General features: G+C 44.0%; 1 protein-coding gene across 2 annotated transcripts in view; it reads left to right on the top strand.

Moving 5' to 3' along the window:
* The window catches only part of PAK1 (p21 (RAC1) activated kinase 1), a 109747-nt gene that overhangs the window by 47521 nt on the left and 49212 nt on the right, over positions 1 to 13014 (top strand). The gene's annotated exons all lie outside the window — the stretch shown is intronic.

Raw genomic sequence — 13014 nt, 5'->3', positions numbered from 1 at the left:
CTGAAGGCAGCCCTGTTCAGGGAAGTTTTTAATGTGTGACATTTTAATGTATTCTTAATCTTTGTTGGAAGCCGCCCAGAGTGGCTGGGGAAACTCAGCCAGATGGGTGGGGTACAAATAATAAATTATTATTATTACTCATATAAAAACACGCTGATTCCCAGATCATCCGCGGGCTGGTTTGAGAAGGCGATTGGGCCGCATTCGGCCCATGGGCCTTAGGTTGCCTACCCATGAGGGTAGGACCCAAACCGATGTATTCAAGTTAGAAGAAAGCAGATTCCAGCTTAACATCAGGAAGAACTTTCTGACAGTAAGAGCTGTAAGACAGTGGAATGGTCTCTCTCTGAAGGTTATGGACTCTCCTTCCTTGGAGGTTTTTAAGCAGAGGTTGGACGGCCACCTGTCATGGATACTTTAGTTGTAATTCCTGCATTGCAGGGGGTTGGACTAGATGACCCTTGGATCCCTTCCAACTCTACAGTTCTATGATTCAATTCTATGATTCTGTAACTGGTTTGATCCAGCAGGGCCGCTCTTCTGTGCTTGGATGTCTGCAGGAAATCTTTTCCACATGAGATCAGCTGCCAAGTGGGCTCTTCTCCACAGTTCAACCTTAATGGTTTTGGGTGGTTGTTTTTTTTTTACTTTCTCAGCCGAACGTTTCAGATTGTGATCTGAATTAATACACACACTTGAAGTATCCAATTTGGTTTTCTTGGCTTCATGTTGATTACAGGACAGGTGGTGGCGACTTTGAAGCTGACGCAGAGGAGTCTAAATTTAGTAGCTTTGGGAGATGTGGTTAAACGTCGCTGTTGAGAATTAATAACGCTCTCCATTTAAATAATGCTTTCAGAGCAACCTCGCACACATTATTTGAGTGTGAATGGCAAAGATACTTCAAAAGCTGCAATTATCACTGGTGTTTTGTGCCTTGGATGGAAGACATCAATTTCTGAGCTTTAATTTCTCAGGATTCTTTTGAAGAACTCTGCTTTACGCAGCTATTATATATGTGTGTGTGTGTGTGTGTGTATATATATATATATATATATATATATATATATAGTCTCCTACATTGGTTCATTTTCAGAGGCTTAACCTGGAAGATGATATATGATTGTGCCAGAACATGAAAGAATCGTCCCCGTCTGAGTCGTCATGAGAAGTTGGCTGCTTAATTGGGTTCTGCCTTTAATATTTGCAGATGATGAATTTGTAAGACGACTCTTCCTTCCCCTTTATAGCACTGTGAAAAACACTAAATCTTGCATAGCTCATCAGCCTCTCTGGAATTAATTTTTTTTTGCTTTGTGCCCAGAAGACTTCCAACAAGGGGTGCGGGTCTGTGAGGGTGATGGACTAGGGCGTCTTTGGCGCAACCATGGGCCTTGCTAAAAGTAAGGATTTGCAGGCAGCGCTGGGATTTCAGCAAAGTGTAAAAGGGACAGCCAGCCTCCCCCTGCCCTGACCTGCAAGATGTGGGGCAAGATTAGTTGGGAGGGACCGGTGGGGCGGGGAAGGAACTGCTGAGTTTGCTCCCCTACCAAGCAGTAAATGTATCTTTTTTTTAATTTTAATTTTAATTTATATTGAAGTTTACAAGAAAAGAAAAGAAAAGAAAGAGAAACAAAGAACAATACATAACACTGTAAACACATTTATATGCATTTTTTTCCAAAATGCAAACTAAAAAAAAAGCAAAAGACAAAAATTATTGGTTATGAAAAGTATTTTTTTCCTTTTCTTTTAATCAATAATATTACCAAATTCATGCTTCAAACCTTACAATATATAAATCCTAGTTAAAATAATATAAAAGTCTTCCACCACATTCACCGCACATCTCTTAGTTATCTTGCTCGCCTTTACATCCGTTCTTCAATCATTTCCTTTCCTTAGTTTCTTTAATAATCCGTCAAATCTTTATGTTCTCCATATTCTCCACAAGGTTAGTCTAAGCACAACCAAACTTTCACATTTGAGCCCTGCTTGTTTAAATATTCATTTAAGCGTTCCCATTGATTCTGAAATATAGTTTTGAATTTATGCCTTATTAAATCCGTCAATTTTGCTAACTCCAGGTACTCACATAGTTTACTTAACCATTCCCCTTTTGTTGGGAAATGTATCTTTGTTTGCAGACGGCGTTCGAAATTCGCCAGGCACCAGCCGTATTTTGCACCCGGCTGGTGGCCACTTGCGACCAAGGGAAGATGCCCAGGCACTAGGATGGCACCTGGTGTCTCCACCATCTAGAGGTTCATGCCTGCGGATCCTTGGATTGGGGCTGTTTTCATGCACTAAAAACACACCCTCTAGCATTCTATCCTTGTTTTCTTATCTGCACAGTCAGAACGAATTTCAGGAACCAAATTCATCCCCCCCCCCCCAAGATCTTTATTGAAACTTAACATCTATACATGATAACCAAAATTCCCAATGATTCCCTCACATAAAATATAATATCTAAATTACAACACCTGCATAATTATACACTTAATTATAAAAATCCACCCCCACCCTCTAATTCCCTCCACAGCAATTCAACTTCTTTATATTTCTTCCTACCTTTCCCCCCTTGCATTCTATAATAAATTATTTTTGTTAAATTCTGATTTCCCCCTCTTTCTTTATTGGTTTTGTTATTGCTTACATTATTTATTCTAAGCCTAATAGGCATGTTATTTTTAGAACAATATTTAGACATATAGTCTTGGAAATACTTCCACTCCATTCTTAACTTTTGATTTGATTGATATCTTATAATTGAAGTTAATTTTGCCAATTCTATATACTCACTTAATTTACAAATCCACTCTTCCTTTGTTGGTGTGGAATTTCAGGAACCAAATCCATATTGAAAAATGCAACTTTTGAGCTTTCTGCCCCCAAAATGGCAACTAGACATTCTGTTTTGGTGACTGTAACCCTGGTTTAAGGAGCTGTTTGGCACCTAGTTTATATATCTGAGTTTCTAACACTGCTTGCAGAAGGTCTTAGGGCCGATCCTCGTATCTGCACTTTAAGAAAGATTGGGTTAACAGTTTTTATTACAAAAGAATTTCAAAAACAGACTGGAAAGAGAAGTTGCTGAGTTGCAACTTATTACCAAACTTAAAACCATGGAGAGACCTGGTCTGAATAGAGACACTGGATTCTTATCTCATTATACATGATAAATATAAATATCCATTTAATAAATATAAATATAAATATAAATATAAATATAAATATAAATATACATTTTTAGCCATCTCACCCATTGCTTTTTCCTGTAAGACCAATTGCAGTCATTAACAGTTGTCAACAGGTTTACCACACCTATCAGCCAATCACCCATTCCCACCACCCTTCTGAGTAATACCTCTCTCCACCCTCTCACTATATATAAGGGACTGGTGACTTTTGCTTCAGTGTATCTGAAGAAGTATCGTGCATGCACACGAAAGCTCATACCAATAACAAACTTAGCTGGTCTCTAAGGTGCTACTGGAAGGAATTTTTTAAATTTTGTTTCGACTACGGCAGACCAACACGGCACCTACCTGTGACTAGGTGATGGCTTAGAAAGAGATCCATTCACTTCAAAGGAGAGAAGTATATTAATGGCCATTATTCATGTGAGCATAGCCAACCTGCAAGTCCAAAGTCAAGACTTGATTTTCATAGACCTGGGGTTCTAAACAGGTACCACAGTGCCTTATACCACCTGCCAAGCCCCTTGCCTTTCTGAATTGTTAAATTTTTGCTTTTGTGTGCATGTGGAGGAGCGAGGGCTGGTTGCTGCCTCTTCTTCTTCTTCTTCTTCTTCTTCCTCCTCCTCCTCCTCCTCCTCCTCCTCCTCTTCCTCCTGTTTGGGGGAGAGGTTCTGAGAATCACCACTATATTTCTTCCGTGAACTGAATATTTTTGTGATTCCCACAGCAGTTTCTGGCGTTTCCAAGCATGTCTCTGGTCTGGAAAAAGGTGGCCATCCCTGAGATGGGGGATAATAACCTGTTATCCTGTTAATAACCCCCATTCCACCCCATTTTTAAGTTCCTTACTCCCTTGCAGTTCTGAGACTCCATGCAATTGCTGGCATGGTTCACCTTTAGACGATGTCGGCTATTTAATGAGCATTCAGTCTGATTGTTCATGGGGAGGTTGGACGAGGTTGCGCCAAAGTGTCACCTCACACTTTCCAGTGCCTCTACCCCACCCTCACTGCCCTTAAAAGTGAAAGTCCAATCTTTTTGGGGAAGTGGATTTGTTGCCCAACTCTCCATCCCCAAATCCACTGCTCCGCCTGAATTTTGTGGTCTCCGATTGAATCCCACCCAAAAAGTGTGGCAGTCCGGAAGCGCCCCATGTCACAAGCATAGCTGTCAACCGTCCCTTATTTGGCGGGAAAGTCCGTTATCCCAGCACCGTGTCCCGCTGCTGTCCCTTATTGATGATGTCCCTTAAATTTTCCGGGTTTCAAAGGAAGCAGCCCCTCTCCCTCCCTCCCTGCCGGCCAGGGAGGAGGGAGGCTCCAACTGTGATTCTTGGCTGCGTTGCTCACCCAATAAGGAGTCTAAGAACGACTGGGGGGGGGTGGAGCTTGCATGCCTTGTGCCGATCAAATGGGCCGCGTTGCTGGGGACTCGCCTTTGCTCAGCGCTTCCCAGCGGAGAGGTGACGGTGGTTTTCCTTGCTGCATCCCCTTTGCCGGGTTGCTGCGCTGTGGGAACCACGGCTTGAAGCTTCGTTTGGCTGCTGGCTGGGCTTTCTGCCTTTGGCTCGGAGGGGCTCAGAAGTTGAACATACCTGTACCCAGAAAATCCCTTATTTTGGCTGCTGATCCCTTATTTTCGAGGCTGCTGGTCCCTTACTTTCAAATCTGTAAGTTGACGGCTATGGTCACAAGTGATGTATTTTATTGACAAACACGACAGCGCGTTTTAAAATGCAGCCGAGGAGAACTCCCCGGAAACTTTTCAAGCAGCTCCGCTTTTCTGTCTCCCCTTTCCCCAATTCACCTGTGCCTCCAGCTGTCAGTTTTCGTTTTTCTCTGGCGTGAGATCACGCTGGGGGAATGTCTAAGGTGGCCGGCAGCCAGGGGCGTGAACAGCAGGAGAGGGAGAAAGTTGGTGTCTGAAACACACACCTGGACAGCGGAGCTTGCTGGAGAATGCTTTTATTTGCCAGGGAGAGAACTTTGCCCAGTGAACAAATCCCTTCCTGCGGGGATTTCCTAATAGAAAAATGTTCCGGGTGCTGAGAATCAATTACGGTGCCGCTCATTTAAAATGCCTCCTGCGCCGGTAAATCAGAAATGGACAACTCTGAGCTTGGAATCCTGTTGGTTTCCTGGTTTGGGTGAAGTACACAGAGGCATGCCTAGGTTTTTGGTACTGTGTTTTAGGATTTTGCAAGGGTGTGTGTGTGTATAAGATTTTGCATGGGTTTGGAGAAAGAGACTAGGGAGAAAACTTCGGACATAACGCTAGAACTTTTGGACACCCAACGAAGCTGATTGTCGGAAGGATCAGCACAGGCAAAGGAAAAGACTTCTTCCTGCGGCACGTAGTTCAACTGTGGAACTCACTGCCACAAGAAGTAATGGTTGGCTTTAAAAGGGGGTAGATAAGTTCACGGGGGATAGTGCTATTGATTCTGAGATTTACACCAGACAAGAGTGTAAACAGAGGCTGAACATGGAGCCTGGCACACTTCCTCCTTGCGCAGACTCTCTGCTGTCCGTACCAATCAATCGATCCTTCCAGCCTCACTCTCTTGCCGATAGCAGAGCGAAACACAGCGGTGAAAAGCAATTGCAGCACGTGTGTAATAAATCAGAGCAGACACAAGGCAGCCCTTATCTTCTCTTGCCTTTAATCATGTAGAATAACATCATAAATTCAGACCTGGCGAGAACTGACACATTCTCCCTCTCGCATAGCGTCCCAGAGTCAGACTGAAACACTCAGAGTCAAACCCCTCCCTTAAGTGTTTCTAACCACGCCTCAGGAAAGAGACGTCACACAGAACTCTTTAACTCTGTGAGTTCTGAAACCATTAACATTGATGGCTACTAGTCATGCTCTCCATGTCCTGCCCATTGCATGCTCACGGGGTCCCCTCAGCCATCCGGTTGGCCGCAGTGAGAACAGAAAGTTAGGTGGGCATTGGCCTGATCCAACAGGCCTCTTCTTCCCATCTTGTAACCATCCAAAATACATTTTCGTTATGTGAATAAATGCAATGCAGCTTACATAAGTAGCACACACCTGATTCTTTTATTTAAGACAGTTTCTCTCTTTTAATTCCTCCCCATCAGCCATGGATATGTGAAAACAACAACAACAACAAATTTATTTATACCCCACCCTCCCCCGCCAGAGCTGGGCTCAGGGTGGCTAACACCAGTACAATTACAATAAAAACATAATGGGGGGGGGGGAACCACCAATTTAAAATACAGGTTAAAATGCAATTTAAAATGCAGCCTCATTTTAAAAGTAGCCCATAGATCAAAACCACAAGGGGAGGGAAACATAAGGGTAATAATATTAATTAAATAATAATAGTAATAATAATAATAATAATAATAATAATAATAATAATAATAATAATAATAATAATTAATAATAATATATTACTTATACCCCGCCCACCTGGCCAGGCCTCCCCAGCCACTCTGGGTGGCTGCCAACAGAATATTAAAAACACATTAAAACCTCAGACATTAAAAACTTCCCTAAACCGGGCTGCCTTCGGATGTCTTCTAAAAGTCAGATAGTTGTTTATTTCCTTGACATCTGAAGGGAGGACGTTCCACAGGAGGGCGCCACCACCGAGAAGGCCCTCTGCCTGGTTCCCTGTAACCTCGCATTTCGCAGTGAGGGAACACACAAAAAACAAACACGCAAAATTAGTTTCACGGCATCACATAATACAGGCAAGGAATTTGGATCCCTGGTGTTAGAATGCAACGTTCCGACAACCATAAAGGTTAAGGGACCGTGGCCAACTCTGGGGCTGCGGCGCTCATCTGGCTTTATTGGTACATGTGGCCAGCATGACTAAGCCGCTTCTGGCGAACCAGAGCAGCGCACGGAAACGCCGTTTACCTTCCCGCTGGAGCGGTGCCTATTTATCTACTTGCACTTTGACGTGCTTTCGAACTGCTAGGTTGGCAGGAGCAGGGACCGAGCAACGGGAGCTCACCCCGTCATGGGGATTCGAACCGCTTTGATCAGCAAGTCCTAGGCTCTGTGGTTTAACCCACAGCGCCACCCGCGTCCTTCCGACAACCATGGCGTTCATTAAATTCAAGCAAGTTTTTGACCTTATGGCAGTGGAGGCTTTTATGCTCTGATGCCTGGGGAAAACATCAGCAAGGCTGAACCAAACTGTAGCTGGGTGAGAGGTAAGCAAACGCCGACATTCTCCCTAGATGTTTTCCTCTCTCTCTCCCGCCTCCTTCACACACCGCCCCCCCCGGCCATGTTCTGCAGAGGCAAAGCAAATTATGCAAAATAAACCGGGCTGCTTTGCATATCTGATTTGAGATTGCTGTGTTTGCGTGACCTTGGGGCACACTCTGAATGCTTTCCTACACTGGTTCCCGTTTTGGTGGGAGCGGCGGTTTTCAGATTTCTCCTCATCGTGCCGAGAATCCTTCCTAAGTGATAATATATAATATAATAATTTATTATTTGTACCCCGCACATCTGGCTGGGCTTCCCCAGCCACTCTGGGCGGCTTCCAACAAAGATTAAAAATACATTAAAATGTCACACATTAAAAACTTCCCTGAACAGGGCTTGGTCCTCTGCCGGGTGATGGAAGCACTGAATGACGTATGATCTGTGGGCTAATATACCCAAAATATGAGTCCCGGTTGCAAGTATTTATGCAGTGACTCCAGCTTCCTTGGGGTGCTTCCGCAGGTAATGCAGTAATCTACAGAAGGTGCCAGATAGTTAGCAAGTCTGTCTTACCATAACGTAAAAGGTGGCGCTGTGGTCTAAACCACAGAGCCTAGGACTTGCTGATCAGAAGGTCGGCAGTTCGAATCCCCGCGACAGGGTGAGCTCCCATTGCTCTGTCCCAGCTCCTGTCAACCTAGCAGTTCGAAAGCACACCAGTGCAGGTAGATAAATAGGTACCACTGCGGCGGGAAGGTAAACGGCGTTTCCGTGCGCTCTGGTTTCCGTCACGGTATCCTGTTGCACCAGAAGCGGTTTAGTCCTGCTGGCCACATGACCCGGAAAGCTGTCTGCGAACAAATGCCGGCTCCCTCCGCCTGAAAGCGAGATGAGTGCCGCAACCCCGTAGTCACCTTTGACTGGACTTAACTGACCAGGAGTCCTTTACCTTTTGCCTTTTACTTTACCGTACCCATCAACATCCGAGTGATCCAAATTGGGATGCTCATATTTTTTTTGGTCCCATGAGAGCCAGCAGACTCACCAGAGCGCCGGAACAAAAAACCATTCTGGGATCCAGTCAGAAGCCAGGAATTGCTTCTGTAATTCCAGGATATCCCACTTAAATCAGGACGGTTGAGCTGTATGTTTTAACACCTTCTTCCTCACCTTTCTCTAGGTTGAGGTCCTCTTTCCTCTTCAGCCACTCAGATACACACACACACACACACACACACACACACACAGTGGTACCTCGGGTTAAGTACTTAATTCGTTCCGGAGGTCCGTTCTTAACCTGAAACTGTTCTTAACCTGAAGCACCACTTTAGCTAATGGGGCCTCCTGCTGCTGCCACGCTGCCGGAGCTCGATTTCTGTTCTCATCCTGAAGCAAAGTTCTTAACCTGAAGCACTATTTCTGGGTTAGCGGAGTCTGTAACCTGAAGCGTATGTAACCCGAGGTACCACTGTATATACACACACACACACACACACACACACACACAAATATAGTACAAAGACAGGAAGAAACACTATGGACAGAACAAGAAGAATAAAGACAGAGTATGAATGCTTCACCTATAGGATTATAAATCATTTAATGTGTTAATGCGAATGGAAATCGCTAAAATTGTGGCTGTGGTATAAGGGTTTGTTTTTCTGACTGGTGTGTAATCGCAATAAGATTATGGAACGCAGAAATTATGTAAATAATCAAACTCTAGCATGCGGGTGGCCGCATAAATTGTATAATTTGGCATTTGAAAGATTGGCATTATTAATTGTATTATAATTTGGTATTGACATATTGAGGCTTTTATTGGATTATTGCAGTGCTTTTTTCTGGGGGTACGCATACCCCTAAACATTTTGTGAATCTAAGTTTGACCTCATTGAGGGGGCAGTGTTTCAATATGAGTAGGAAAATGAGAGTACGCCTAAACATAATTTTTTTAGAAAAAAAGCACTGGATTATTGAAATTGAAAATTAATAAAAATTATTACTGGGGGGAAAGGAACTCAGATATGTAAGTCTCTCTATTAATTCATTTAATCCTCTTTTAAAGCCTCCAAGTTGGCAGCCGTCGCTGCCTGCTGTAGCAGCGAGTTCCATAGTTTAACTAAGTGCTGTGTGAAGAAGTACCGTATTTTTGACTCCATAGGACACTCTTTTTTCTTCCTAAAAAGTAAGGGGAAATGTCTCTGCGTCTTATGGAGCGAATGCGTGGTCCCTGGAGCCAAATTGCCCAGGGGCAAAAAGCAAATCATGCTCTTTTTTTGGGAAAGAGGGAAGTGGGTGTTGAAACAAAGCCGCTGATCGCAAGCGATCGGGAAGGGAGATAAGGGACGCTAGTGATAAAGGAGGCTGCCTGGGAAGGGGGAGGTAAATACAGCAAACTTGCAAGGAGAGGAGACAGGAAGACTAAAGCAATGAGGAGAGAAATTAGAAGAAAAGGAGGAGCAAAAAACTGCTCCAGCTAAGGAAAAGACACTAAGGCAAACAAGAGGGAAGAGGGTGCTAAAAGGAAGCAGCTGATCAGTAAGCAATTAGAAGGGAGATAAGGGACTCTAGAGATAAAGGAGGCTGCCTGGGAGGGGGGAGGTAAAAGCCCATGGATCCTCAGGATTTTTTACATTGGGTCACCCCAAATTCACCATCAGATCACATAGCATGTCCATGGCTACAGCCTGCACCAAAAAAATCACGCATCCACTGTTTTGTGGGGTTGCAATGGCGCAAAAACCTGGGTACAAAACACGGAACCACATGGATTCTCAGGATTTTTGCATTGGGCTACCCCAAACTCACCTTCAAATCACCACAGCATGAACCACAAAAATCATACATCTACTGTTTCGCTCAGAATATTTTTTTTTTTCTTGTTTTCCTCCTCTAAAAACTAGGTGTGTCTTATGGTCAGGTGCGTCTTATGGAGTGAAAAATACGGTACTTTTTTACATACATTTCAGGCCAAGCACCGCTGAGGCTTGTTGGGTCTCCGAACTGGGGTGAAAACCCCCCTCTGCTGATAGCTGCCATCTTTGCCAGCTGCTGGCGGCACAAGAGCAGACAATGCCAGTTTTTCATCTGGCATCCCTAGCCCTGCCATCATCGCCAACTTTTCTCTTTTTGCACGTGGCTAAAAATAGTTGGAGCCACTTGCTTTCTAACCGCTGCCTGACCTGTGGCAATTTAGCAGGGGGAAGTTTTTCCTACTGAATCGATAACTGGAAAAGCTTTGACTTCCTCAACTCTTGCTTGCTGCAGAGATCTTTCAAAGGCACAGGAAGCGGCGACTGCTGGTTGGAAAGCTGGAATCACGAGATCCAATCCATCAGTTTGGTTGAATTTTAGCTAAACAGTTCTAATTGGATTTTGAATAAATATGCAATTATTCGTGACTGCTTCAAATGTCATTGTGATATTATCTTCCTTAGCAGTCGTGCACACTGCTTTCTGAATAATGCTTTTTATAGGGGAGGGGGCACTGGGGGAGAGTTTTGGAAAAAGTTTGGGAACTACTGATCCACCCCAGAATGAACTTAATTCACGGTCAGTTCAGCCGATGATTACAAGAACTATTTTCAGGTGTAGTTCAGAGATTTGTTTTGAATGAATACAGTGAACTTTGTTCTGCTGCTGAACTGGTTCCCATTCCAAGCATGGTCCAAATTTTATTTTAGCCCCAATCCAGTGCTCTTAAGGCAGCGGAATACAGTGGTAACCTCGGTTCTCAAACGTCTCCGTTGACAAACGTTTCGGAACCCAAACACCGAAAACCTGGAAGTAAATGCTTCCGCATTTGAATTTGCCTCCTTCCGCTGCGTGTTTTTCAGTTTTCTCAATTGAATTGAGGCTTCCATATTGAGTTTTTGGTTGCCAAACGTTTCGGAACTCGAATGGTCTTCTGGAACGGATTACGTTTGAGAACCGAGGTACCACTGTAGCAGAATACCGTATTTTTCTGTGTATAAGACGAGGGTTTTTCTTTAAAATTTTTGTTAAAAATTGGGGGTCGTCTTTTATATGGATAGTACATAGGGGGGATGTGTGATTGGTTGCTGCTGCGAGCCGGAGATTGTCAGTGGCTATTGGGCATGTTATTGTTGGCTGCATCAAGGGCTGGTGTTGATTGGCGGTCACTGCGGCAATTGGGCGAGCGATTGGCGGCTTCTGCTGGCAAAGAGGCAGACGATAGGCTTTTGCTATGCGTGCGAGTGGCAGCGTAGGTCAGGCAGACGAGCGATTTTCAGCAATCCCCCCTAAGAAAGCTCAACAACTATGGGCAATCCAAAACCCTAAAATGTATTTTATATAATTGGCTTTTTATTTCTATTCTTTGTACATCGTATTGTTGTTTTATTGCTATGGCTGATGGCTGATGCAAATAAAGAATCATTCATTCATTCATTCAATCTTTCCCGCAAACTCTGGGCAATCTCTCCCCATTTCTTAATTTGGAGTCCCCAAAAGGCAATACATTTATTTGGACCAACAAAAATGTCTCAAAATATTGAGCAAGCTTTTGAGTTGGAGTAGCTCAGTGACAGAGGAAGTGCTTCATGTGGAAAAGGTTCCAGATTTAATCCCTGGCATCTCCAGGTAGGCAGGCCTCATCTGAATTACCGTATTTTTCTCTCTATAACACTCACATTTTTTCTCCTAAAAAGTAAGGGGAAATGTCTGTACGTGTTATTGAGCGAATGTGTGGTCCCTGGAGCCGACTGGCCCGAGTGCAGAGGCAAAAATCAGGCAAAAATCAGATCGCGCGCTGCAGAGAGGAGGCTGCTGCTTTCCTGCATTCTGCCTCAGGGTCTTATTGCCCACCCTCTTCTGTTTTCGGTTGCTTTGTTTACAAAGTTGTAAAAGCTGTTTTCGGTTGCTGTGGTTACAAAGCACAGATCCACATGGATTCTCAGAATTTTTGCATTGGCCTACCCCAAACTCACCGTCAAATCGCATGTCTGTGGCCACAGCATGAAGCACCAAAATGATACATCCACTGTTTCATTCAGAATTTTTTTTCTTGTTTTCCTCCTCTAAAAACTATGTGCGTGTTATGGTCAGGTGTGTGTTATAGAGTGAAATATACGGTATACATTTAAAATTACATCGCAAAACAGTGAATCCTCGGAGCTGCAATTAGTTCATGCTGCTGCTGAGAGTTGTTAGCAGAACCCTATTCCCCACACAGGTCAAAATTCCCGGAGTTCCTTGAGAAGAGAAATTGATGGTTAAACCACTATGGAAACTAGCTCTGAGAAGAAAAGAGGATTTGATTGAAATGTCCTGTATATTTGCTTTGGCTCTGTATGTAGAGCGACCTGCTGACCTGAGTGTGTCCTTTGTCTTTGTGGTTTTCTTGTTGACTTTGGGCATTTACAATAAAAAAATCCTTGATACAAATTCAAATAATTTGTCTTATACACGGGAGCGTGTTATACAGTGGTACCTCTGGATGCGAACGGGATCCGTTCCGGAGCCCCGTTTGCATCCTGAAGTGAACGCAACCCACGTCCGCTATTCGCCACTCCCACGCATGTGCGTGACGTCATTTTGAGCACCTGCGCATGTGCGAGTGGCGAAACCCTGAAGGAACGCGCTCCGT

This window comes from Podarcis pityusensis (genome assembly GCF_964106645.2).
Source record: "Podarcis pityusensis genome assembly, chromosome: 4".
In the NCBI taxonomy this organism is placed as follows: domain Eukaryota; kingdom Metazoa; phylum Chordata; class Lepidosauria; order Squamata; family Lacertidae; genus Podarcis; species Podarcis pityusensis.
This window is presented reverse-complemented; position numbering and strand designations above follow the sequence as displayed.